This window comes from Pristiophorus japonicus, unplaced genomic scaffold (assembly GCF_044704955.1).
Source record: "Pristiophorus japonicus isolate sPriJap1 unplaced genomic scaffold, sPriJap1.hap1 HAP1_SCAFFOLD_592, whole genome shotgun sequence".
In the NCBI taxonomy this organism is placed as follows: domain Eukaryota; kingdom Metazoa; phylum Chordata; class Chondrichthyes; family Pristiophoridae; genus Pristiophorus; species Pristiophorus japonicus.
The window spans coordinates 6,521-32,145 of record NW_027254501.1 but is presented as its reverse complement, the minus strand read 5'-3'; the positions used below and the strand labels follow the sequence as shown (position 1 = coordinate 32,145).

At 51.8% G+C, this 25,625-nt stretch overlaps 5 non-coding genes across 5 annotated transcripts; all 5 read left to right on the top strand.

Annotated features, from left to right (window-relative positions):
* Positions 1–3,748: 3,748 nt before the first annotated feature.
* Positions 3,749–3,821, top strand: trnat-ugu (transfer RNA threonine (anticodon UGU)). The gene has a single exon. It is a non-coding gene; the product is annotated as a tRNA-Thr (tRNA).
* A 268-nt stretch (positions 3,822–4,089) lies between these two features.
* On the top strand, positions 4,090–4,162 carry trnat-agu (transfer RNA threonine (anticodon AGU)). The gene has a single exon. It is a non-coding gene; the product is annotated as a tRNA-Thr (tRNA).
* A 5,076-nt stretch (positions 4,163–9,238) lies between these two features.
* On the top strand, positions 9,239–9,311 carry trnat-agu (transfer RNA threonine (anticodon AGU)). The gene has a single exon. It is a non-coding gene; the product is annotated as a tRNA-Thr (tRNA).
* Positions 9,312–13,174: 3,863 nt separating this feature from the next.
* trnat-agu (transfer RNA threonine (anticodon AGU)) lies at positions 13,175–13,247 on the top strand. Its single transcript has one exon. It is a non-coding gene; the product is annotated as a tRNA-Thr (tRNA).
* A 3,923-nt stretch (positions 13,248–17,170) lies between these two features.
* Positions 17,171–17,243, top strand: trnat-ugu (transfer RNA threonine (anticodon UGU)). The gene has a single exon. It is a non-coding gene; the product is annotated as a tRNA-Thr (tRNA).
* Positions 17,244–25,625: the final 8,382 nt, after the last annotated feature.

Below are 25,625 nucleotides of genomic sequence, written 5' to 3'. Positions count from 1 at the left end.
CCCATTCCCCCTCTCTCTCCCATTCCCCCGCTCTCTCTCCCCTTCTCCCTCTCTCCCCTTCCCCCGCTCTACCTTCCCCCCTCGAGGGACAGAGTGAGAAGGTGAGAGACAGAAAGAAAGAGAGTGAGATTGAGAGAGACAGAGAGAAAGAGAGATTGGGACAGAGTGTGACTGAGTTGCCTTGGGATGTTTTACTACGTGAAAGACCCGATATATCGATGTTGAGAGGCGAATATTGAAGAGACGGAGGCAGGAGTCTGGGGGATGAGACACAATCTGAGCGTTTCACTGACCCCTCCTCATTCTTCAAACACACAGCACTAACTGGGGAATGACCCACAGCCCAGGGCAGGTGGTTCCATAGCTCAGGGGTTAGAGCACTGGTCTAATAAACCAGGGCTCGTGGGTTTAAATCTTACTGGGGCCTACTCAAAATTAGCTCAGTATTTAAATTCACTGTCAATTAACAGGAGCTTTAATTATAAATATTAAACAGCTCCGAGACTGATCCTGGAACAACAGACTGTACTCTCTCTCCATTTAGAAATCTCTCTTTTTCTTCCCCATCACATCCTGTTCTATATCTTTTTACCCCTCTCTCCCTTTCCAGCTATCTCTCTTTCCACGTCTCTCACTCATTCCCCTCTCCCCCTTCCCCCTCCCTCGCCTCACCCTCCCTCTCTGCTCCCCTCCCTCCTCTCTCTTTTCCCTTTCATTTCAGATTCTCCCCTTCTCCCTCTCTCTATCCTTCCCCTTTCTCTCTCCCCTGCCTCCTCCCTCACTCTCTTTCCCAACTTTCACCCATTCCCGTCTCTCCCCTTCCCCCCCCTCTCTCTTACTCCTTCCCCATCACTCCTCTTAAACTCTCTTTCACCTTCCCCATCTCCCTCACTCCGCCCTCTCTCCCCTTCCCCACCCTCTCTCCCCTTCCCCACCCTCTCTCCCCTTCCCCACTCTCCCGCCTTCCCCTCCCACTCTTTCCCATCACCCCCCTCTCTCACTCCTTCTGTGATCTCTTTTCCCTTCCCCTCTCTTTCCTGCTCCTTCCCCTGTCTTTCTAAGAGTAGTTGGCTCCATAGCTCAGGGGTTGGAGCACTGGTCTAATAAACCAGCGGTCATGGGTTTAAATCTCACTGGGGCCTACTCAAAGTTAGTTCACTATTTAAATATCTCTCTCTCATTCATTATCCTCTCACTACACCACTCTGTTGCTAAGTCAGGCTCATACTCCATTTGCTGTCGCCCCCCCCATCTCTCTTGTCCTCTCTCCCCCCATTCCACAATCCCTCTCTTTCGCTTTGACTGTTTAGCCTGACATCAGCAGTGGGGAAAATGTTGCAATCAACCATGAAGGATGAAATAGCAGCACATTTGGAAAGCAGTGACAGGATCGGTCCAAGTCAGCATGGATTTATGAAAGGGAAATCGTGCTTGATGAATCTTCTGGAGTTTTTTGAGGATGTAACTAGCAGAGTGGACAAGGGAGAACCAGTGGATGTGGTGTATTTGGACTTTCAAAAGGCTTTTGACAAGGTCCCACAGAGGAGATTGGTGTGCAAAATTAACGCACATGGTATTGGAGGGGGTAATGTACTGATGTGGATAGAGAACTGGTTGGCAGACAGGAAGCAAAGTCGGGAATAAACGGGTCCTTTTCAGAATGGCAGGAGTGCCGCAGGGCTCAGTGCTGGGACCCCAGCTATTTACAATATACATCAATGATTTTGATGAAGGAATTGAGTGTAATATCTGCACGTTTGCAGATGACACTAAACTGGATGGCGGTGTGAGCTGTGAGGGGGACGCTAAGAGGCTGCAGGGTGACTTGGACAGGTTAGGTGAGTGGGCAAATGCATGGCAGATGCAGTATAATGTGGATAAATGTGAGGTTATCCACACTGGGGGCAAAAACGCAAAGACAGAATATTATCTGAATGGTGGCAGATTAGGAAAAGGGGAGGTGCAACGAGACCTGGGTGTCATGGTTCATCAGTCATTGAAAGTGGGCATGCAGGTATAGCAGGCGGTGAAGAAGGCAAATGGTATGTTGGCCTTCATAGTGAGAAGATTTGGATATAGGAGCAGGAAGGTCTTACTGCAGTTGTACAGGGCCTTGGTGAGGCCTCACCTGGAATATTGTGTTCAGTTTTGGTCTCGTAATCTGAGGAAGGACATTCTTGCTATTGAGGGAGTGCAGCGAAGGTTCACGAGACTGATTCCCGGGATGACTGCACTGACATATGAGGAGAGACTGGATCAACTGGGCCTTTATATATTTGAGTTTAGAAGGATGAGAGTGGATCTCATAGAAACATACAAGATTCTGATGGGACGGGACAGGTTAGATGCGGGTAGATTGTTCACGATGTTGGGGAAGTCCAGAATCAGGGGATACAGTTTTAGGATAAGTGGTAGGCCATTTAGGACTGAGATGAGGAGAAACTTCTTCACTCAGAGAATTGTTAACCTGTGGAATTCCCTGCACAGAGAGTTGTTGAGGCCAGTTCATTGGATATATTTAAGAGGGAGCTAGATATGGCCCTTACGGCTAAAGGGATCAAAGGATATGGAGAGAAAGCAGGAAAGGGGTACTGAGGGAATGATCAGCCATGATCTTATCGAATGGAGGTGCAGGCTCGAAGGGCCAAATGGCCTACTCCTGCACCTATTTTCCATATTTCTATGTTTCTTCCCCCATCTCTCCTCTCCCTCTCACTCCTTCCCCCTCTCTCTTCCCTCACACTCTCTCTCCTCTTCCACACTCTCTCTCCCCTTCCCCTCCCTCTCTTTCCCTTCCCCTCTCTCTCTTCCTTTCCCCTCTCTCTTCCTCCCTGTCTACACTTCCCTCCACTCTCTTTCACTCCTTCCTCTCTCTCTAACTCCTTCCCCTCTCTCACTCTCTCTAACTCCTTCCCCTCTCTCACTCTCTCTCCCCTTCCCCCGCTCTCTCCCCTTCCACTCTCTATCTCCCCTTCCCCCTCTCTCTCCCCTTCCACTCTCGATCTCCCCCACTTCCCCTCTCTCCCCTTCCCGCTCTAATTTCATTCTCTTCGCTCTCTCTATCCACTCCCCCACTCTCTCAACCCCTCTGCCCTTTCTCTCTCCCATCCCCTCTCTTTCCTGCCCTCCTTCCCTATCCCCACTCTCTCTCCCTTTCCCGTCCCTCTTCCTTCCTGTCTCCCCTTCCCCCTCTCTCACACACCTTCCCCTCTCTCTCCCCCCATTCCAAGCTTTCTCTCTGTCCATCCCCTCTCTCTCTTTCCCCTTCCCCATCTCTCCCGTTCTTTATCTCTCTCCCCTTCCTCCCTCTCTCCCTCTCCCCCTCTCTCTCCCCTTCCACTCTCTGTCTCCCCATCCCTTACCCCTCTTTCCGCTCCCCATCTCTCTCTCCCCTTCCCACTCTCTGTCACTCCTTCCCACTCTCTGTCACTCCTTCCCCCTCTCTCCCCTTCACTCTCTATTTTAATTCTCTCCCCATTCCTTCCCCTCTCTCTCCTTCCTTCTCTATCATCCCTCTCTCTATCCCATCCCCTCTCTCCGCTACCCACTCTCTCACCCCCTCTGCCTTTTCACTCTCCCTTTCCCTCTCCCGTCCCCTCTCCCACTCTCTCTCCCCAACACCTTCTCTCTTCCTCCCTGTACGCCCTTCCCCCGCCTCTCTCTCCTTCCCCTCTCTCTCACTCCTTCCACTCTCTCTTTTCCCTTGCCCTCTCTTTCCTGCTCCTTCCCCAATTTGCTCAGAGCAGGCGGCTCCATAGCTCAGGGGTTAGAGCACTGGTCTTGTAAACCAGGGGTCGTGAGTTCAAATCTCACTGGGGCCTACTCAAAATTAGCTCAGTATTTAAATTCACCGTCAATTAACAAGGCCTTTAATTATAAATATTAAACAGCTCTGAGACCGACCCTGGAACAACAGGCTCCCCTCACACCCGACTCTCTCTCCCCTTCCAAATCACTCTCTGCCTCTATCCCACCTGCCCTCTTTTCAGATTCTCTCCCCTGCCTCATCTCTCTCCCCTTCCCGATTCTCTCTCACTCATTCCACTCTCTCTTTTCCCTGCTCCTTCCCCTGTCTTTCCCAGGGCAGGTGGCTCCATAGCTCAGGGGTTAGAGCACTGGTCTAGTAAACCCAGGGTCGTGGGTTCAAATCTCACTGGGGCTAACTCAAAACGAGCTGAGTATTTCAATTCACTGTCAATTAACAAGTGCTTTGTAAGTACAATGATATTAAACAGTTCTGAGACCGACCCTGAAACAAAGGGCTTCCGCCTTCCCCATCACGTCCTGTTGTACATCTTTTTAGGTAAGGAGCCAAAACTGTGCACAATACTCCAGGTGTGGTCTCACCAAGGCCCTGTCCAACTGGAGTAAGACATCCTTGCTCCTGGACTCAAACCCTCTTGCAAAGAAGGCCAACGTACCATTTATCTTCCCAACTGCTTGCTGCACCTGCATGGCTGCTTTCAATGACTCTCCCCTTCCCCCTCTCCCCTTCCCCTCTCTCTCTCACTCCTTCCCCCTCTCCCCTTAACCTCTCTTTTCCCTTTCCACCCCTCTCTCTTCCCTGCCCCTCTTTCTTCCTCCCTCTCTCTCCCCTTCCCCTCTCACTCATTCCTTTCCCTCTTCCTTTTCATTTTCTCCCCTCCTCTCTCTCGCCTCCCTCTCCTTCTCCCTCGCCTCCCCTGTCTCCACTCCCCTCCCTCATCCCTTTCTCTCCTTCCATCGCTCTCGCTCTCCCCTTTCCCATCAGACTCTCCCCCTCCCCACCTCTCCCATTGCCCCCTCTCTCTCCCATTCCCCCGCTCTCTGCCCTTCCCCCGCTCTACCTTCCCCCCTCGAGGGACAGAGTGAGAAGGTGAGAGACAGAAAGAAAGAGAGTGAGATTGAGAGAGACAGAGAGACAGAGAGATTGGGACAGAGTGTGACTGAGTTGCCTTGGGATGTTTTACCACGTGAAAGACCCGATATATCGATGTTGAGAGGTGAATATTGAAGAGACGGAGGCAGGAGTCTGGGGGATGAGACACAATCTGAGCGTTTCACTGACCCCTCCTCATTCTTCAAACACACAGCACTAACTGGGGAATGACACAGCCCAGGGCAGGTGGTTCCATCGCTCAGGGGTTAGAGCACTGGTCTAATAAACCGCGGGTCGTGGGTTCAAATCTCACTGGGGCCTACTCAAAATTAGCTCAATATTTAAGTTCACTGTCAATTAACAAAATGTTTAATAACCCCAAGACCAACCCTGAAACTACAGGCTACACTCTCTCTCTCTTTCTTCCCCATCATGACCAATTCGACATCTTTTTATCCCTCTCTCCCTTTCATGCTATCTCTCTTTCCACGTCTCTCATTCATCCCACTCCCTCGCCTCACCCTCTCTCCCTCCTCTCTCTCTGCTCCCCTTCCTCCTCTCTCTTTTCCCTTTCATTTCAGATTCTTCCCTTCTCCCCCTCTCTATCCTTCCCCTTTCTCTCTCCCCTGCCTCCTCCCTCACTCTCTTTCCCAACTTTCTCCCATTCCCGTCTCTCCCCTTCCCCCACTCTTTCTCACTCCTTCCACATCACTCCTCTTAACCTCTCTTGCACCTTCCCCAACTCCCTTCCCCACCCTCTCTCCCTCTCTTCCCCACTCTCTAGCCTTCCCCTACCTCTCTTTCCCCCTCTCCCTCTCTCTCCCCTCCCTTTCTCTCTCCCCTGCCCCCTCCCTAGTGGAGTGCCGCAGGGTTCAGTGCTGGGACCCCAGCTCTTTACAATATACATCAATGATTTGGATGAAGGAATTGAGTGTATTATCTCCAAGTTTGCAGATGACACTAAACTGGATGGTGGTGTGAGCTGTGAGGGGGACGCTAAGAGGCTGCAGGGTGACTTGGACAGGTTAGGTGAGTGGGCAAATGCATGGCAGATGCAGTACAATGTGGATAAATGTGAGGTTATCCACTTTGGTGGCAAAAACGCGAAGACAGAATATTATCTGAATGGTGACAGATTAGGAAAAGGGGAGGTGCAACGAGACCTGGGTGTCATGGTACATCAGTCATTGAAAGTTGGCATGCAGGTACAGCAGGTGGTGAAGAAGGCAAATGGTATGTTGACCTTCATAGCTCGGGGATTTGAGTATAGGAGCAGGGAGGTGTTGCTACAGTTGTACAGGGCCTTGGTGAGGTCACACCTAGAATATTGTGTTCAGTTTTGGTCTCCTAATCTGAGGAAGGACGATCTTGCTATTGAGGGAGTGCAGTGAAGGTTCACCAGACTGATTCCAGGGATGGTGGGACTGACATATGAGGAGAGACTGGAGCAACTGGGCCTTTATACATGGGAGTTTAGAAGGATGAGAGGGGATCTCATAGAAACGTATAAGATTCTGACGGGACGGGACAGGTGAGATGCGGTTAGAATGTTCCCGATGTTGGGGAAGTCCAGAACCAGGGGACACAGTCTAAGGATAAGGGGTAAACCATTTAGGACCGAGATGAGGAGAAACTTCTTCACTCAGAGAGTTGTTAACCTGTGGAATTCCCTGCCACAGGGAGTTGTTGAGGCCAGTTCATTGTATATATTTAAGAAGGAGTTAGATATGGCCCTTACTGCTAAAGGGATGAAGGGGTATGGAGAGAAAGCAGGAAAGGGGTACTGAGGTGAATGATCAGCCATGATCTTATTGAATGGAGGTGCAGGATCGAAGGGCCGAATGGCCTACTCCTGCACCTATTTTCTATGTTTCTATGTTTTCTTTCTATGTTTCTTCCCCCTCTATCTCCCCTCCACTTCTCTCTCACTCCTTCCCCCTCTATCTCCACTCCACTTCTCTCTCACTCCTTCCCCCTCTCTCTCCCCTCCCCCTCTCTCTCACTCCTTCCCCCTCTCTCTCCCCTCACCCTCTCTCTCCCCTTCCCCCTCTATCTCCCCTTCCTCTCCCTCTCTTTCCCCTCCCTCCCCTTCCCCTCTCTCTTCCTCCCTGTCTCCACTTCCCTCCCCTCTCTCTAACTCCTTCCCCTCTCTCTCTCTCACCTCTTTCCCCTCTCTCCCCTTCCCTTTCTCCTTTCACTCTCTCCCCATTCCTTCCCTCTCTCTTTTCCCTTTCCCTCTCTTTCCTGCTCCTTCCCCTATCTTTCCCAGAGCAGGTGGTTCAAATCTCATTGGGGCCTACCCAAAATTAATTTAGTATTTAAATTCCCATCTCTAATTCATTATTCTCTCTTCAGCCTCTGCCTCTTCACTCCTCCACCCCGTCCCGGTTATCTCTTTCTTTCAGATTCTCCGCTTCTCCCTCTCTCTCTCTTCTTCTCCTCTCTCTATCTCCCCTTCCATTCTCCCCCCTCGCTCTCTCACTCCTTCCCTCTCTCTCTCCTTAATCTCGCTTTCTCCTTTCCCTCTCTCTCTCCCCTGCCCGTCTTTCTTCCTCCCTGTCTCCCCTTCCCCGTCTCTCTCCCTCACTTCCTCTATCTCATTCCCCTTATCCTAGATCACTTCCTCTCCCCCTTCTCTCTCTCCACTTCCCTTCTCTCTTCCTCCCTGTCTCTCCTTCCCCCCTTTCTCACTCCTTCCCCTCACTCTCTCCCTTCCCGCTATCTCACTTTCTCTGTGCCTCACTCATTCCCCTGGCCCTCCATCCCCTCCACATCTCCCTCTCTGTCTCCCCTCCCCCTCCCCCTCTCTCTCTCCCCACTCTCTCCCCTTCCCCTCTGCCTTTTCACTCTCCCTTTCCCTCCCTTTCCCTCTCCCTCTTCCCTCCCCTCCCCCTCTTCCTCCTTTCTCTCTCTCTCTTTACCCTTTCTTTTCCGATTCTCCCCTTCTCTCTCTCTCCCCTTACTTTCTCTCTCCCCTGCCTCCTCCCTCTCTCCGCCTTCCCCCTCTCTCTTGCTCCTTCCCCTCCGCTTCCGCCTCTCTCTTCCTCCCTGTCTCCCCTTCCCCCTCGCTCCCTCACTCCTTCCCCCTCTCTCTTTCCCCTTCCCCTCTCTTTCCGACTCTTTTCCCGCTCTCTCCCTCACTTCCACTATCTCATTTCTCGTATCCTAGATCTCTTTCCTCTCCCCCCTTCTCTCTCTCCAGTTCCCCTCTCTCTTCCTCCCTGTCTCTCTGTCATATGTGCAACCTCCATGTAACACCACTGCAATACTGAATAGACTTAAGCAATGCACATCTTGACCACAGGGGGCGAACTTGTGGGAGACACTCCTTACCTGGTCGTCCAGGTACATAAAGGGAGGTCCCACGCAGGGTCATCACCTCTTGGTCCTGTGAATAAAGGTACAGGTCATGGAGTGACCTAGTCCACAGAATTTGCCTCGTGTGGGTTTTGTGCCATTGAGAAAGAACTTTACGCTCTCATTCCCCACCTTTCTCACTCAATCCCTTCTCTCCTTCCCCCCTTTCTCACTCCTTCCCCTCACTCTCTCCCCTTCCCGCTATCTTACTTTCCCCGTGCCTCACTCATTCCCCTCGCCCTCCATACCCTCCACATCTCCCTCTCTGTCTCCCCTCCCCCTCTCTCTCTCTCTCTCCCCCTCTCTCCCTTTCCCCCTCTGCCTTTTCACTCTCCCTTTCCCTCTCCCTCTCTCCTCCCCTCCCCTCTCTTCCTCCTCTCTCTCTCTCTTTTTACCCTTTCTTTTCGGATTCTCCCCTTCTCCCTCTCTCTCCCCTTCCTTTCTCTCTCCCCGGCTCCTCCTTCTCTTTCCTTCCCCTCTCGCTCTCCTTCCCCTCTCTCTCACTCCTTCCCCACTCTTTCCCGTTCCTATCACTCCTTCCCCTCTCTTTCCTGTCCCCCTCTCTCCGCTGCCCACTTTCACATCCCCTCTGCCTTTTCACTCTCCCTTTCCCTCTCCCGTCCCCTCTCTTTCCTCCCCTCCCTCACTCCCCTCCGTCTCTCCCCTTCCCCTCTCTTTTCCTCCCTGTCACTCCTTCCCCCTCTCTCTCACTCCTTCCCCACTCTCCCCTTCCCCTTTCTCTCAATCCTTCCAATTGCTCTTTCCCCTTCCCCTTCTCTCTCTCCCCTTCCCCTCTCTCCTCCTCCCTGTCTCCCCTTACCCCTCTCTCTCACTCCGTCCCTTCCCTCTCTCCCCTTCCCCCTCTCTCTCACTCCGTCCCCTCCCTCTCTCACTCCTTCCATGCTCGCTTTTCCTTACCCCTCCCTCTCTCTCTACCCCTTCCCTCTATCTCACTCCTACCACTCTCTCTTTTCCCTTCTCCCTCTCTTTCCTGCTCCTTCCCCTGTCTTTCCCAAAGCAGGTGGCTCCATAGCTCAGGGGTTAGAGCACTGGTCTAGTAAACCAGGGATCATGAGTTCAAATCTCATTGGGGCCTACTCAATATTTAAATTTGCTGTCAATTAACCAGGGCTTTAATTATCAATAATAAACAGCTCTGAGACCAATCCTTCAACAGGTTCTTGTCTGTCTGACACTCTCTCTCCCCTTCCAAATCTCTCTCTCCCTTCCCCATCACGACCCGTTCTACATCTTTTTACCCCTCTCTCCCTTTCCCACTATCTCACTTTCCTCATCTCTCACTCTGTTGTGTATCTGTAAAACTTGCTCTCCCATGTTCCGCCACCAGGGAGCTCATTCCCTGAAGTCCCAAGGGATACCATTGGGAGCACTGTGTATAAGCCGCCCCTAAGGCCTGTTTCTCACTCTGGAGTGTCTTATTAAAGACTGAGGTCACTGTTACTGTAACCTCCCTGTGTGCAGTCTCATCTGTGTTAGGAACACAATACACTCATTCCCCTCTCTGTCACTCCATCCCCTCCCCCCTCTCTCTTGTCTCCCCTCCCTCTCTTTCCACTACCCACTCTCACCCCCTCTCTTCCCTTCCCCCTCTGCCTTTTCCCTCTCCCTTTCCCTCTCCCTCTGACCTCCCCACCCCCCTCTTCCTCCTCTCTCTCTTTACCCTTTTTTTGGGATTCTCCCCTTCTCCCTCTCTCTCCCCTTCCTTTCTCTCTCCCCTGCCCCTCCCTCTCTCTCCTGACCGTCTCTCCCCTTCCCCCTCTCTCTCACTCCTTCCCCTCCCTCTCCCCTTCCCCCTCTCTCTCACTCCTTCCCCTTTCTCTCCCCTTACGCTCTCTCCGCTCCCACTCTCTCCCACTCCTTCCCCTCTCTCCCCCCCGCCCTTCCACGCTCCCTCTCTGTCCATCCCCTCCCTCTCTTTCCCCAACTCCCTCGTTTCGCCCCTCTCTCTCTCCCCTTCCCCCTCTCTCTCCCTCCTTCCACTCTCTCTTTTCCCTTCCCCTCTCTTTCCTGCTCCTTCCCCTGTGTTCCCCAGAACAGATGGCTCCATAGCTAAGGGGTTAGAGCACTGGTTTAGTAAACCAGGGGTAGTATGTTCAAATCTCACTGGTGTCGCTCAAAATTAGTTCAGCATTTAAATTTACTGTCAATTAACAAGGGCTTTAATTATAAATATTAAACAGCTCTGAGACCAAACCTGGAATTACAGGCTCTCTCTCTCCCTTCCCCATCGCAACCTGTTTTACAACTTTCTTTCCTCTCTCTCCCTTTCCCGCTATCTTGCTTTCCCCGTTTCTCACTCATGCCCCTTTCTTCCCCTCTCTCCTCTCACTCTCTCTCCTTCCCCCTCTCTCTCCCCTTCACCCACTCTTCCTCCTTCCCCTTCTCTCTCCCCTTCCCTTTCTCCTCCCCGTCTCTACCTATCTCCCCTTCACGCTCTTATACACTCGTTACCCTTCCTCTCTCAATCCTACCCCTCTCTTTCCCCTTCCCCCTCTCTCTCACTCCTTCCCTTCTATCTATCCCCTTCACCCTCTCTCTCATTACCTGCCCGCTCTCCCCTTCCCCTCCCTCGCTTTCCCTTCCCCTCTCTCTCACTCCTTCTAGTCTCTCTTTTCCCTTCCCCTCTTTTTCCCACTCCTTCCTCTCTCTCCCTCTCTCTCCCCTTCCCCCTCTCTCTCCCCTTCCCCACTCTTTGCCCCCCCGCCTCTCTCATTCCTTCCTCTCTCACTCCCCCCTTTCCCCTCTCTCCCCTTCCCTCTCCACTTTCTTTCGCTCACTTGACCTCCTCTCTCTCCTTTGTCCTCTTTCTTCTCTCTCTCTCCCCTCCCCCTCTCTCCATTACCTACTCTCTCCCTCCGATCGCTCCTTCCCTCTCTGCCTTTTCACTCGCCCTTTCCCTTTCCCCTCCCCTCTCACCCCTCCCCCCTCTCTCGCTCTCTTTTCCCTTTCATTTCAGATTCTCCCCTTCTCCCTCTCTCTCCCCTTCCCCTTTCTCTCTCCCCTGCCTCCTCCCTCTCTTGCCTTCACATCTCTCTCCCCTTCCCCTCTCTCTCTCTCACTCGTTCCCTCTATTTCCCCCTCCCTCTCTCTCCCCTTCCCCTCCCTCTCTCTCCACTTCCCCCTCTCTCTCACTCCTTCCACTCTCTCTTTTCCCTACCCCTCTCTTCCCTGCTCCTTCCCGTCTTTCCCAGGGCAGGTGGCTCCATAGCTCAGGGGTTAGAGTACTGCTCCAGTAAACCAGGGGTCGTGAGTTCAAATCTCACTGGATCCTTCACAAAATTAGCTCCATATTTAAATTATTAAGGGTGTCAAATATAAATATTAAACAGCTTTGAGACTGACCTTGGAACAACAGTGTTCCCTCATTCTTTCACTCTGCCTTCCCCATCATGACATCTTTTCCTGCTATCTCACTTCCCCCGTGTCTCACTCATTCAGAGAAACACAGAAACATGTGAAATAGGAGCAGGAGGAAGCCATTCGGCCCTTCGAGCCTGCACCACCATTCAATATGATCATGGCTGATCCTCTATCCCAACACCATATTCCTGCTTACCTCCCCATACCTTTTGTGTCTAGAAATCTATCTGCCTCCCTCTTAAATATATTCAGTGACTTGTCCTCCACAGCCTTCTGTGGTAGAGAATTCCACAGGTTCACCACCCTCTGAGTGAAAACATTTCTCCTCATCTCGCTCCTAAATTTCCTACCCCGTATCCTGAGACTGTGTGATCCCTTGTTCTAGACTTCCCAGCCCCCGGGGAAACATCCTCCCCACATCCAGTCTGTCCAACCCCGTCAGAATTTTATACCTTTCAATCAGATCCCCTCTCATTCTTCTAAACTCCAGTGAATACAGGCCCAGTCGACCCAATCTCTCCTCATACCACAGTCCTGCCATCCCAGGAATCAGTCTGGTGAACCTTCGCTGCACTCCCTCTGTGGCAAGTGTTTCCTTCCTTAGGTAAGGAGACCAAAACTGCACACAATACTCCAGGTGTGGTCTCACCAAGGCCCTGTATAACTGGAGTAAGACATCCTTGCTCCTGTACTCAAACCCTCTTGCAATGAAGGCCAACGTACCATTTGCCTTCCTAACTGCTTGCTGCACCGGCATGGCTGCTTTCAATGACTCTCCCCTCCAACTCTCTCCCTTTCCCGTTCTCTCCCCTTCCCCTCTCTCCCCTTCCCCTCTCTCTCTCACTCCTTACCCCACTCCCCATAACCTCTCTTTCCCCTTTCCCCCTTCTCTCTCCCCTGCCCCTCTTTCTTCCTCTCTCTCTTTCCCCTTCCCCTCTCTCCTTCTCCGTCCCCTCTATTTCAAATTGCTTACCCTCTCTCTCTCCTCTTCCCCCTCTCTCGCTCCCCTTCTCCCTCTCTCTCTCCGTATTCCTCTCTCTCTCTTCCCTTCCCCTCTCGCTCACTCCTTTCCCTCTTCCTTTTCATTTTCTCCCCTCCTCTCTCTCGCCTCCCTCTCCTTCTCCCTCGCCTCCCCTGTCTCCACTCCCCTCCCTTATCCCTTTCCCTCCTTCCCTCACTCTCACTCTCCCCTGTCCCATCAGACTCTCCCCCTCCCCACCTCTCCCATTGCCCCCTCTCTCTCCCATTCCCCCCCTCTCTCTCCCCTTCTCCCTCTCTCCCCTTCCCCCGCTCTATCTTCGCCCCTCGAGGGACAGAGTGAAAAGGTGAGAGACAGAAAGAAAGAGAGTGAGATTGAGAGAGACAGAGAGACAGAGAGATTGAGGCAGAGTGTGACTGAGTTGCCTTGGGATGTTTTACTACGTGAAAGACCCGATATATCGATGTTGAGAGGCGAATATTGAAGAGACGGAGGCAGGAGTCTGGGGGATGAGACACAATCTGAGCGTTTCACTGACCCCTCCTCATTCTTCAAACACACAGCACTAACTGGGTAATGACCCAGAGCCCAGGGCAGCTGGTTCCATAGCTCAGGGGTTAGAGCACTGGTCTAGTAAACCAGGGGTCGTGGGTTCAAATCCCACTGGGACCTTTGCATAATTAATTTAGTATTTAAATTCCCATCTCTAATTTGTTATTCTCTCTTCCGCCTCTGACTCTCCATTCCCAGCTGCCTCTTCCTTTTCAGATTCTCCCCTTCTCACTCTCTCACACCTTCCCCTCTCTCTTCCCTTCCACTCACTGTCTCCCCTTCCCTCTCTTATTTAATTCTCTCTCCTCTCCTTCCCCCGTCTCTCCTTCCTCCTCTATCTTCCCTCCCTCTATCCCCTCCCCCTCTCTCCGCTACCCACTCTCTCACCCCCTCTGCCTTTTCCCTCTCCCGTCCTCTCTCTTTCCTCCCCTCCCTCCCTCCCCACCCCCACTCTCTCTCCCCTTCCCCTCTCTCTTCCTCCCTGTCTTCCCTTCCCTCTCTCTCTCACTCCTTCCCCTTTCTCTCCCCTTCTGCTCTCTCCCCTCCCCCTCTCTCCCAATCCTTCCCCTCTCTCCCCCCCGCTTCCACACTCTCTCACTCTGTCCATCCCCTCCCTCTCTTTCCCCACCTCCCTCTCTTCCTCTCTCTCTCCCCTCCGCTCTCTCTCCCCTTCCCCATTCCTCTCTCTCCCATTCTCCCCTCTCTCTCACTCCTTCCACTTTCTCTTTTCCCTTCCCCTCTCTTTCCTGCTCCTTCCCCGACCTGTCCCAGAGCGGGTGACTCCATAGCTCAGGGGTTAGAACACGGGTCTTGTAAACCAGGGGTCGTGAGTTTCAGTCTCTTTGGGGTCTACTCAAATTAGCTCAGTATTTAAATTCACCGTCAATTAACAGCAGCTTTAATTATAAATATTAAACAGCTCCGAGACCGACACTGGAACAACAGGCTCCACTCACACCCTTCCCCCTCTCCTCTTCTCGTCTCTCTTACACTCTCTCCCCTTCCAAATCTCTGTCACCCTTCCCCCTCACAACCCATTCGACATCTTTTTACCCCTCTCTCCCTTTCCCACTATCTCACTTTCCCCTTCTCTCACTCATTCCCCTCTCCCTCCTTCCCCTTCCCTTGTCACAGCCTCGCTCCTTCCCCCTCTCTTCCCTTCCCCTCTCTCTCACTCCTTCATCAGTAGTGGGGAAAATGTTGGAATCAATTATTAAGGATGAAATAGCAGCACAGTTGGAAAGCAGTGACAGGATCGGTCCAAGTCAGCATGGATTTATGAAAGGGAAATCATGCTTGACAAATCTTTTCGAATTTTTTGAGGATGTAACGAACAGAGTGAACAAGGGAGAACCAGTGGATGTGGTGTATTTGGACTTTCAAAAGGCTTTTGATAAGGTCCCACACAAGAGATTGGTGTGCAAAATTAAAGCACATGTTATTGGGGGTAATGTACTGACGTGGATAGAGAACTGGTTGGCAGACAGGAAGCAGAGAGTCGAGATAAACAGGTCCTTTTCAGAATGGCAGGCAGTGACTAGTGGAGTGCCGCAGGGCTCAGTGCTGGGACCCCAGCTCTTTACAATATACATTAACGATTGAGACGAAGGAATTGAGTGTAATATCTCCAAGTTTGCAGATGACACGAAGCTGGGTGGCGGTGTGAGCTGTGAGGAGGATGCTAAGAGGCTGCAGGGTGACTTGGACAGGTTAGGTGAGTGGGCAAATGCATGGCAGATGCAGTATAATGTGGATAAATGTGAGGTTATCCACTTTGGGGGCAAAAACATGAAGACAGAATATTATCTGAATGGTGACAGATTAGGAAAAGGGGAGGTGCAACGAGACCTGGGTGTCATGGTACATCAGTCATTGAAAGTTGGCATGCAGGTACAGCAGGCAGTGAAGAAGGCAAATGGTATGTTGGCCTTCATAGCGAGGGGATTTGAGTATAGGAGCAGGGAGGTCTTACTGCAGTTGTACAGGGCCTTGGTGAGGTCTCACCTGGAATATTGTGTTCAGTTTTGGTCTCCTAATCTGAGGAAGGACATTCTTGCTATTGAGGGAGTGCAGCGAAGGTTCACCAGACTGATTCCCGGGATGGCGGGACTGACATATGAGGCGAGACTGGAGCAACTGGGTCTTTATACACGGGAGTTTAGAAGGATGAGAGGAGATCTCATAGAAACGTATAAGATTCTGATGGGACGGGACAGGTTAGATGCGGTTAGAATGTTCCCGATCTTGGGGAAGTCCAGAACCAGGGGTCACAGTCTAAGGATAAGGGGTAAACCATTTAGGACTGAGATGAGGAGAAACTTCTTCACTCAGAGAGTGGTGAACCTGTGGAATTCCCTGCCGCAGAGAGTTGTTGATGCCAGTTCATTGGATATATTCAAGAGGGAGTTAGATGTGGCCCTTACGGCTAAAGGGATCAAGGGGTATGGAGAGAAAGCAGGAAAGGGGTACTGAGGGAATGTTCAGCCATGATTATATTGAATGGTGATGCAGGCTCGAAGGGCCGAATGGCCCACTCCTGCACCTATTTTCTATATTTCTATGTTTCAATGTTTCTTCCCCCTCTCTCTCCCCTCCCCTTCTCTCTCACTCCTTCCCCCTCTATCTCCCCTCCCCCTCTCTCTCACTCCTTCCCCCTCTATCTCCCGTCCACTTCTCTCTCACTCCTTCCCCCTCTTCTCTCTCACTCCTTCCCCCTCTCTCTCCCCTCACCCTCTCTCTCCCCCTTCCACACTCTCTCTCCCCTTCCCCTCCCCCTCCCTCTCTTTCCCCTCCCCGCCACCTCTCTCCCCTTCCCCTCTCTCTTCCTCCCTGTCTCCACTTCCCTCCCCTCTCTCTGACTCCTTCCCCTCTCTCTCTCTCACCTCTTTCCCCTCTCTCCCCTTCCCTTTCTCCTTTCACTCTCTCCCCATTCCTTCCCCTCTCTCTTTTCCCTTCCCCTCTCTTTCCTGCTCCTTCCCCTATCTTTCCCAGAGCAGGTGGTTCAAATCTCATTGGGGCCTACTCAAAATTAATTTAGTATTTAAATTCCCATCTCGAATTCATTATTCTCGCTTCAGCCTCTGCCTCTTCACTCCTCCACCCCGTCCCGGTTATCTCTTTCTTTTCAGATTCTCCGCTTCTCCCTCTCTCTCTCTCCTTCCCCTCTCTCTATCTCCCCTTCCATTCTCCCCCCTCGCTCTCTCACTCCTTCCCTCTCTCTCTCCTAAATCCCTTTTTTCCTTTCCCTCTCTCTCTCCCCTGCCCGTCTTTCTTCCTCGCTGTCTCCCCTTCCCCGTCTCTCTCCCTCACTTCCACTATCTCATTCCCCTTATCCTGGATCACTTTCCCCTCCCCCTTCTCTCTCTCCACTTCCCTTCTCTCTTCCTCCCTGTCTCTCCTTCCCCCCTTTCTCACTCCTTCCCCTCACTCTCTCCCCTTCCCGCTATCTCACTTTCTCTGTGCCTCACTCATTCCCCTGGCCCTCCATCCCCTCCACATCTCCCTCTCTGTCTCCCCTCCCCCTCTCCCTCTCCCTCTCCCCACTCTCTCCCCTTCCCCCTCTGCCTTTTCACTCTCCCTTTCCCTCTCCCTCTTCCCTCCCCTCCCCCTCTTCCTCCTTTCTCTCTCTCTCTTTACCCTTTCTTTTCCGATTCTCCCCTTCTCTCCTCTCTCCCCTTACTTTCTCTCTCCCCTGCCTCCTCCCTCTCTCGCCTTCCCCTCTCTCTCGCTCCTTCCCCTCTCTCTCTCACTCCTTCCCCATTCTTTCCACTTCCCCCTCTCTATCACTCCTTCCCCTCTCTTTCCTGTCCCCCTCTTTCCGCTGCCCACTTTCACACTCCCTCTGCCTTTTCACTCTCCCTTTCCCTTTCCCGCCCCCTCTCTATCCTCCCCTCCCTCCCTCCCTCCCTCCCTCCCCTCCATCTCTCCACTTCCCCTCTCTCTTCCTCCCTGTCTCCCCTTGCCCCTCTCTCTCACTCCTTCCACTCTCTCTTTTCCCTTCCCCTCTCTTTCCTGCTCCTTCCCCTATCTTTTTTAGTGCAGGTGGCTCCATCGCTCAGGGGTTAGAGCACTGGTCTTGTAAACCAGGGGTCGTGAGTTCAAATCTCACTGGGGCCGACTCAAACTTAGCTCAGTATTTAAATTAACAAGGGCTTTAATTATAAATGTTAAACAGCTCTGAGACCGACCCTGGAACAACAGGCTTGACTCTCTCGCCCATCACGACCCATTCTACATCTTTTTCCCACTATCCCGCTTTCCCTGTCTCTCACTCATTCCCCTCTCCCCCTTTTCCCCTCCCAACGCCTCCCCTCAATCTCTCGCCAACCACTTCCTTCCCCCTCTCTCCCCTTCCCACTCTCCCTCTCCGCTCCCCTCTCTTTCCTCCCGTCTCTCCTCTCCCTCCTCTATCTCTCTCTTTTCCTTTTCCTTTCTGATTTTCCCCTTATCCCTCTCTCTCCCATTCCCCTGACTCTATCTCCCCTTCCATTCTCTTCCTCGCTCTCTCAAACCTTCCCTCTCTCTCCCCTTAACCTCTCTTTCCCCACCTCCCTCTCTCTCTCTCTCTCTCCGCTCCGGCTTTCTCTCCCCTTCCCCATTCCTCTCTCTCCCATTCTCCCCTCTCTCTCACTCCTTCCACTTTCTCTTTTCCCTTCCCCTCTCTTTCCTGCTCCTTCCCCTACCTGTCCCAAAGCAGGTGACTCCATAGCTCAGGGGTTAGAGCACTGGCATGGTAAACCAGGGGTCGTGAGTTTAAGTCTCTTTGGGGCCTACTCAAATTAGCTCAGTATTTAAATTCACCGTCAATTAACAAGGGCTTTAATTATAAATATTAAACAGCTCTGAGACCAAACCTGGAACAACAGGCTCCCCTCACACCCTTCCAAATGTCTTTGTGCCTCTGTCTCCTTCCCCTCCCTCCTTTCTTTTTAGATTCTCCCCTTCTCCCTTTCTCTCTCCCCTGCCTTCTCTTTCTCTTGCCGACGCATCTCTCTCCCCTTCCCTATTCTCTCACTCCTTCCACACTCCCTCTCCGCTTCCCTTCCCTCTCTTTTCCCTCCACTCTCACACTCCTTCCCCACTCTCTCCCCTTCCCCCTCTCTCTCACTCCTTCCACTCTCTCTTTTCCCTTCCCCTCTCTTTCCAGCTCCTTCCCCTGTCTTTTTCAGAGCAGGTGGCTCCATAGCTCAGGGGTTATAGCAGTGGTCTAGTAAACCAGCGGTCCTGACTTCAAATCTCACTGGGGTTCACTCAAAATTAGTTGAGTATTTAAATTTGCCATCAATTAACAAGGGTTTTATAAGTATTACAATATTAAACAGTTCTGAGACTGATCCCGGAACAAAAGGCTCACTTCTCGTCTTTCCCCCTTACCCATTGTGACCTGTTAGACATCTTTTTAGCTATCTCGCTTTCCCCATCTCTCACTCATTCATAGAAACATAGAAACATAGAAAATGGGAGCAGGAGCAGGCCATTCGGCCCTTCGAGCCTGCACCACCATTCAATATGATCATGGCTGATCCTCTATCCCAACACCATATTCCCGCTTTCTCCCCATACCCCTTGATGCCTTTTGTGTCTAGAAATCTATCTGTCTCCCTCTTAAATATATTAAGTGACTTGTCCTCCACAGCCTTCTGTGGTAGAGAATTCCACAGGTTCACCTCCCTCTGAGTGAAAACATTTCTCCTCATCTCGCTCCTAAATTTCCTACCCCGTATCCTGAGACTGTGTGACCCCTTGTTCTAGACTTCCCAGCCCCCGGGGAAACATCCTCCCCACATCCAGTCTGTCCAACCCCGTCAGAATTTTATACCTTTCAATCAGACCCCCTCTCATTCTTCTAAACTCCAGTGAACACAGGCCCAGTCGACCCAATCTCTCCTCATACCACAGTCCTGCCATCCCAGGAATCAGTCTGGTGAACCTTCGCTGCACTCCCTCTATGGCAAGTATATCCTTCCTTAGGTAAGGAGACCAGAACTGCACACAATACTCCAGGTGTGGTCTCACCAAGGCCCTGTATTACTGGAGTAAGACATCCTTGCTCCTGTACTCAAACCCTCTTGCAATGAATGCCAACGTACCATTTGCCTTCCTAACTGTTTGCTGCACCTGCATAACTGCTTTCAATGACTCTCCCTTCGAACTCTCTCCCCTCACCCTCTCTCTTTCCCCCTCTCACCCCTTCCCCTCTCTCTCTCCTTCCCCCTCTCTCCCCTTAACCTCTCTTTCACCTTCCCCCCTCTCTCTCCCCTGCCCCTTTTTCTTCCTCCCTCTCTCTCCCCTTCCCCTCTCTCTCTCATACCGACCCCTCTCTCCTTCTCCTTCCCCTCTATTTCCAACTCTTTACCCTCCCTCTCTCTCCTCTTCCCCATCTCTCGCTCGCCTTCTCCCTCACTCTCTCCCCTTCTTCCCTAACTCTCCCCTTCCCCTCTCACTCATTCCTTCCCCTCTTCCTTTTCATTTTCTCCCCTCCTCTCTCTGGCCTCCCTCCCCTTCTTCCTGCCCTCCCCTGTCTCCACTCCCCTCCCTCCTCCCTTTCCCTCCTTCCCTCGCTCTCGCTCTCCCCTTCCCCATCAGACTCTCCCCCTCCCCACCTCTCCCATTCCCCCCTCTCTCTCCCATGCCCCCTCTCTCCCTTCTTCCTCTCTCCCCTTCCCCCGATCTACCTTCCCCCCTTGAGAAACAGAGTGTGAAGGTGAGAGACAGAAAGAAAGAGAGAAAGAGAGATTGAGGCAGAGTGTGACTGAGTTGCCTTGGGATGTTTTACGACGTGAAAGACCCGATATATCGATGTTGAGAGACGAATATTGAAGAGACGGAGGCAGGAGTCTGGGGGATGAGACACAATCTGAGCGATTCACTGACCCCTCCTCATTCTTCAAACACAGAGCACTCTCCCACAGCCCAAGGCAGGTGGCTCCATAGCTCAGGGGTTAGAGCACTGGTCTAGTAAACGAAGGGTCGTGGGTTCAAATCTCACTGGGCCTACTCAAAGTTAGCTCAGTATTTAAGTTCATTGTCAATTAACAGGAGTTTTAATTATAAATATTAAACAGCTCCAAGACTGATTCCCGGGATGACTGCACTGACATATGAGGAGAGACTGGATCAACTGGGCCTTTATTTATTTGAGTTTCGAAGGATGAGAGTGGATCTCAAAGAAACATACAAGATTCTGATGGGACTGGACAGGTTAGATGCGGGTCGATTGATCACGATGTTGGGGAAGTCCAGAATCAGGGGATACAGTTTTAGGATAAGGGGTAGGCCATTTAGGACTGAGATGAGGAGAAACTTCTTCACTCAGAGAGTTGTTAACCTGTGGAATTCCCTGCCGCAGAGAGTTGTTGAGGCCAGTTCATTGGATATATTCAAGAGGGAGTTAGATATGGCCCTTACGGCTAAAGGGATCAAAGGATATGGAGAGAAAGCAGGAAAGGGGTACTGAGGGAATGATCAACCATGATCTTATCGAATGGAGGTGCAGGCTCAAAGGGCCGAATGGCCTACTCCTGCACCTATTTTCTATATTTCTATGTTTCTTCTCCCTCTCTCTCCTCTCCCCCTCTCTCTCACTCCTTCCCCCTCTCTCTTCCCTCACACTCTCTCTCATCTTCCACACTCTCTCTCCCCTTCCCCTCCCTCTCTTTCCCTTCCCCTCTCTCTCTTCCTTTCCCCTCTCTCTTCCTCCCTGTCTACACTTCCCTCCCCTCTCTTTCACTCCTTCCCCCTCTCTCTTCCCTCACACTCTCTCTCCCCTTCCACTCTCGATCTCCCCCTCTTCCCCTCTCTCCCCTTCCCGCTCTAATTTCATTTTCTTCCCTCTCTCTATCCACTCCCCCACTCTCTCAACCCCTCTGCCCTTTCTCTCTCCCATCCCCTCTCTTTCCTGCCCTCCTTCCCCATTCCCACTCTCTCTCCATTTCCCCTCTCTCTTCCTCTCTATCTCCCCTTCCCCATCTCTCTCACTCCTTCTCCTTTCTCTCCCCTTAAGCTCTATCCCCTCCCCTCTCTCACACACCTTCCCCTTTCTCTCCCCTTAAGCTCTATCCCCTTCCCTCTCTCACACACCTTCCCCTCTCTCTCCCCCCCTTCCAAGCTTTCCACCCCTCTCTCTTCCCTGCCCCTCTTTCTTCCTCCCTCTGTCTCCCCTTCCCCTCTCACTTATTCCTTCCCCTCTTCCTTTTCATTTTCTCCCCTCCTCTCTCTCGCCTGCCTCTCCTTCTCCCTCGCCTCCCCTGTCTCCACTCCCCTCCCTCATCCCTTTCCCTCCTTCCCTCGCTCTCGCTCTCCCCTTTCCCATCAGACTCTCCCCCTCCCCACCTCTCCCATTGCCCCCTCTCTCTCCCATTCCCCCGCTCTCTCCCCATCCCCCGCTCTACCTTCCCCCCTCGAGGGACAGAGTGAGAAGGTGAGAGACAGAAAGAAAGAGAGTGAGATTGAGAGAGACAGAGAGACAGAGAGATTGGGGCAGAGTGTGACTGAGTTGCCTTGGGATGTTTTACTACGTGAAAGACCCGATATATCGATGTTGAGAAGTGAATATTGAAGAGACGGAGGCAGGAGTCTGGGGGATGAGACACAATCTGAGCGTTTCACTGACCCCTCCTCATTCTTCAAACACACAGCACTAACTGGGGAATGATTCACAGCCCAGGGCAGGTGGCTCCATAGCTCAGGGGTTAGAGCACTGGTCTAGTAAACCAGGAATTTTGGGTTCAAATCTCACTGCGGCCTACTCAAAATTAACTCAATATTTAAATTCACCGTCAATTAACAAGATGTTTAATTATAAATATTAAATAGCAACGAGACCAACCCTGGAACTACAGGTTACACTCTCTTTCTCTTTCTTCCCCATCATGACCAATTCGACATCTTTTTATCCCTCTCTCCCTTTCATGCTATCTCTCTTTCCACGTTTCTCATTCATCCTCCTCCCTCGCCTCACCCTCTCTCCCTCCTCCCTCTCTGCTCCCCTCCCTCCTCTCTCTTTTCCCTTTCATTTCAGATTCTCCCCTTCTCCCCCTCTCTATCCTTCCCCTTTCTCTCTCCCCTGCCTCCTCCCTCACTCTCTTTCCCAACTTTCTCCCATTCCCGTCTCTCCCCTTCCCCCACTCTTCCTCACTCCTTCCACATCACTCCTCTTAACCTCTCTTGCACCTTCCCCAACTCCCTTCCCCACCCTCTCTCCCTCCCTTCCCCACTCTCTCGTCTTCCCCTACCTCTCTTTCCCCCTCTCCCTCTCTCTCCCCTCCCTTTCTCTCTCCCCTGTCCCCTCCCTAGTGGAGTGCCGCAGGGTTCAGTGCTGGGACCCCAGCTCTTTACAATATACATCAATGATTTGGATGAAGGAATTGAGTGTAATATCTCCACGTTTTCAAATGACACTAAGCTGGGTGGCAGTGTGAGCTGTAAGGGGGACGCTAAGAGGCTGCAGGGTGACTTGGACAGGTTAGGTGAGTGGGCAAATGCATGGCAGATGAGTATAATGTGGATAAATGTGAGGTTATCCACTTTGGGGGCAAAAACGCAAAGACAGAATATTATCTGAATGGTGACAGATGAGGAAAAGGGGAGGTGCAACGAGACCTGGATGTCATGGTACATCAGTCATTGAAAGTTGGCATGCAGGTACAGCAGGTGGTGAAGAAGGCAAATGGTATGTTGACCTTCATAGCTCGGGGATTTGAGTATAGGAGCAGGGAGGTGTTGCTACAGTTGTACAGAGCCTTGGTGAGGCCACACCTGGAATATTGTGTTCAGTTTTGGTCTCCTAATCTGAGGAAGGACATTCTTGCTATTGAGGGAGTGCAGCGAAGGTTCACCAGACTGATTCCCGGGATGGCTGGACTGACATATGAGGAGAAACTAGAGCAACTGGGCCTTTATACACGGGAGTTTAGAAGGATGAGAGTGGATCTCATAGAAACGTATAAGATTCTGACGGGACTGGACAGGTTAGATGCGGTTGGAATGTTCCCGATGTTGGGGAAGTCCAGAACCAAGGGACACAGTCTAAGGATAAGGGGTAGACCATTTAGGACTGAGATAAGGAGAAACTTCTTCACTCAGAGAGTTGTTAACCTGTGGAATTCCCTACACAGAGAGTTGTTGAGGTCAGTTCATTGTATATATTTAAGGAGTTAGATATGGCCCTTACTGCTAAACGGATGAAGGGGTATGGAGAGAAAGCAGGAAAGGGGTACTGAGGGAATGATCAGCCAAGATCTTATTGAATGGTGGTGCAGGCTCGAAGGGCCGAATGGTCTACTCCTGCACCTATTTTTTATGTTTCTATGTTTCTATGTTTCTTCCCCCTCTCTCTCCCCTCCCCCTCTCTCTCACTCCTTCCCCTTCTCTCTCCCCTCACCCTCTCTCTCCCCTTCCACACTCTCTCTCCCCTTCCCCTCCCCTCTCACCCCTCCCTCCTCTCTCGCTCTCTTTTCCCTTTCATTTCAGATTCTCCCCTTCTCCCTCTCTCTCCTCTTCCCCTTTCTCTCTCCCCTGCCTCCTCCCTCTCTTGCCTTCACATCTCTCTCCCCTTCCCCTCTCTCTCTCTCACTCGTTCCCTCTATTTCCCCTTCCCTCTCTCACTCCTACCCCTCTCTCCCTCCACTTCCCCTCGCTCTCTTCCCCTCCCTCTCCCTCCCCTTCCCCTCCCTCTCTCTCCACTTCCCCCTCTCTCTCACTCCTTCCACGCTCTATTTTCCTTACCCCTCTCTTCCCTGCTCCTTCCCATCTTTCCCAGAGCAGGTGGCTCCATAGCTCAGGGGTTAGAGCACTGCTCCAGTAAACCAGGGGTCGTGAGTTCAAATCTTTCTGGATCCTTCACAAAATTAGCTCCGTATTTAAATTATTAAGGGTGTCAAATATAAATATTAAACAGCTTTGAGACTGACCTTGGAACAACAGTGTTCCTTCACTCTGCCTTCCCCATCATGACATCTTTTCCTGCTATCTCACTTCCCCCGTGTCTCACTCATTCAGAGAAACACAGAAACATGTGAAATAGGAGCAGGAGGAAGCCATTCGGCCCTTCGAGCCTGCACCACCATTCAATATGATCATGGCTGATCCTCTATCCCAACACCATATTCCTGCTTACCTCCCCATACCTTTTGTGTCTAGAAATCTATCTGTCTCCCTCTTAAATATATTCAGTGACTTGGCCTCCACAGCCTTCTGTGGTAGAGAATTCCACAGGTTCACCTCCCTCTGAGTGAAAACATTTCTCCTCATCTCGCTCCTAAATTTCCTACCCCGTATCCTGAGACTGTGTGATCCCTTGTTCTAGACTTCCCAGCCCCCGGTGAAACATCCTCCCCACATCCAGTCTGTCCAACCCTGTCAGAATTTTATACCTTTCAATCAGATCCCCTCTCATTCTTCTCAACTCCAGTGAATACAGGCCCAGTCGACCCAATCTCTCCTCATACCACAGTCCTGCCATCCCAGGAATCAGTCTGGTGAACCTTCGCTGCACTCCCTCTATGGCAAGTGTATCCTTCCTGAAGTAAGGAGACCAAAACTGCACACAATACTCCAGGTGTGGTCTCACCAAGGCCCTGTATAACTGGAGTAAGACATCCTTGCTCCTGTACTCAAACCCTCTTGCAATGAAGGCCAACGTACCATTTGCCTTCCTAACTGCTTGCTGCACCGGCATGGCTGCTTTCAATGACTCTCCCCTCCAACTCTCTCCCTTTCCCGTTCTCTCCCCTTCCCCTCTCTCCCCTTCCCCTCTCTCTCTCACTCCTTACCCCACTCCCCATAACCTCTCTTTCCCCTTTCCCCCTTCTCTCTCCCCTGCCCCTCTTTCTTCCTCTCTCTCTTTCCCCTTCCCCTCTCTCCTTCTCCGTCCCCTCTATTTCAAATTCCTTACCCTCTCTCTCTCCTCTTACCCCTCTCTCGCTCCCCTTCTCCATCTCTCTCTCCGTATTCCTCTCTCTCTCTTCCCTTCGCCTCTCGCTCACTCCTTTCCCTCTTCCTTTTCATTTTCTCCCCTCCTTTCTCTCGCATCCCTCTCCTTCTCCCTCGCCTCCCCTGTCTCCACTCCCCTCCCTCATCCCTTTCCCTCCTTCCCTCACTCTCACTCTCCCCTGTCCCATCAGACTCTCCCCCTCCCCACCTCTCCCATTGCCCCCTCTCTCTCCCATTCCCCCCCTCTCTCTCCCCTTCTCCCTCTCTCCCCTTCCCCCGCTCTATCTTCGCCCCTCGAGGGACAGAGTGAAAAGGTGAGAGACAGAAAGAAAGAGAGTGAGATTGAGAGAGACAGAGAGGCAGAGAGAGATTGAGGCAGAGTGTGACTGAGTTGCCTTGGGATGTTTTACTACGTGAAAGACCCGATATATCGATGTTGAGAGGCGAATAATGAAGAGACGGAGGCAGGAGTCTGGGGGATGAGACACAATCTGAGCGTTTCACTGACCCCTCCTCATTCTTCAAACACACAGCACTAACTGGGGAATGACACAGCCCAGGGCAGGT